Below are 1,569 nucleotides of genomic sequence, written 5' to 3' on the forward strand. Positions count from 1 at the left end.
TTTCTCCATTACAGAGAGTGGCATGAGGTTTATTCCTGACCCAAGGTCACATAGAGCCTTCTCAAAGGTTATGGTGCCTATGGTACAAGGTATTAGGAACTTTCCAGGATCCTGTTTCTTCTGAGGCAATCTCAGTTGATCCAACGCATTTAATTCATTGGTGAACAGGGGAGGTTCATCTCCCCAAGTCTCATTACCAAATAAATTGGCATTCAGCTTCATGATTGCACCAAGGAACTTGGCAACTTGCTCTTCAGTAACATCCTCATTCTCTTCTGAAGAGGAATACTCATCAGAGCTCATGAAGGGCGTAAGGAGGTTTAATGGAATCTCTATGGTCTCTAGATGAGCCTCAGAGTCCTTTGGTTCCTCAAAGGAAAACTCCTTGTTGATCACTGGACGTCCCAGGAGGTCTTCCTCCTTGGGATTCACGTCCTCCCCTTCCTCCTTGGATTCAGCCATGATGGTTATATCAATGGCCTTGCACTCTCCTTTTGGATTTTCTTCTGTATTGCTTGGGAGAGCACTAGGAGGGGTTTCAGTGATCTTCTTACTCAGCTGGCCCACTTGTGCCTCCAAATTTCTAATGGAGGACCTTGTTTCATTCATGAAACTCAGAGTGGCCTTAGATAGATCAGAGACTAAGTTTGCTAAATTAGAGATACTTTGTTTAGAGTTCTCTGTCTGTTGCTGAGTGGATGATGGAAAAGGCTTGCTATTGCTAAACCTGTTTCTTCCACCATTATTAAAGCCTTGTTGAGGCTTTTGTTGATCCTTCCATGAGAGATTTGGATGATTTCTCCATGAGGGGTTATAGATGTTTCCATATGGTTCACCCATGTAATTCACCTTTGCTATTGCAGGGTTCTCAGGATCATAAGCTTCTTCTTCAGAAGATGCCTCTTGAGTACTGTTGGATGCAGCTTGCATTCCATTCAGACTCTGAGAAATCATATTGACTTGCTGAGTCAATATTTTATTCTGGGCCAATATGGCATTCAGAGTATCAATTTCAAGAACTTCCTTCTTCTGAGGTGTCCCATTACTCACAGGATTCCTCTCAGAAGTGTATATAAACTGGTTGTTAGCAACCATGTTAATAAGTTCTTGAGCTTCTGCAGGCATTTTCTTTAGATGAATGGATCCACCTGTAGAAGTATCCAATGACATCTTAGCTAATTCAGACAGACCATCATAGAATATATCTAGGATGGTCCATTCTGAAAGCATGTCAGAAGGACACTTTTTGGTCAGTTCCTTGTATCTCTCCCAAGCTTCATAGAGGGATTCACCTTCTTTCTGTCTGAAGGTTTGAACATCCATTCTAAGCTTACTCAGCTTTTGAGGAGGAAAAAACTTGGCTAAGAAAGCCTTGACCAGCTTATCCCAAGAGTTCAGGCTATCCTTAGGTTGAGAGTCCAACCATATTCTAGCTCTGTCTCTTACAGCAAACGGGAAAAGCATGAGCCTGTAGACTTCAAGATCTACTCCATTAGTCTTAACAGTATCACAGATCTGTAAGAATTCAGTTAAGAATTGAAAGGGATCTTTAGATGGAAGTCCATGAAA

The 1,569-nt window shown here is 41.9% G+C and overlaps 1 non-coding gene across 1 annotated transcript; it reads left to right on the forward strand.

Moving 5' to 3' along the window:
- Window positions 1-1,224: 1,224 nt before the first annotated feature.
- On the forward strand, window positions 1,225-1,332 carry LOC148544883 (small nucleolar RNA R71). The gene has a single exon (XR_015900786.1). It is a non-coding gene; the product is annotated as a small nucleolar RNA R71 (small nucleolar RNA).
- Window positions 1,333-1,569: the final 237 nt, after the last annotated feature.

This window comes from Arachis ipaensis, chromosome B9 (assembly GCF_059453495.1).
Source record: "Arachis ipaensis isolate K30076 ecotype BB chromosome B9, ASM5945349v1, whole genome shotgun sequence".
NCBI lineage: Eukaryota > Viridiplantae > Streptophyta > Magnoliopsida > Fabales > Fabaceae > Arachis > Arachis ipaensis.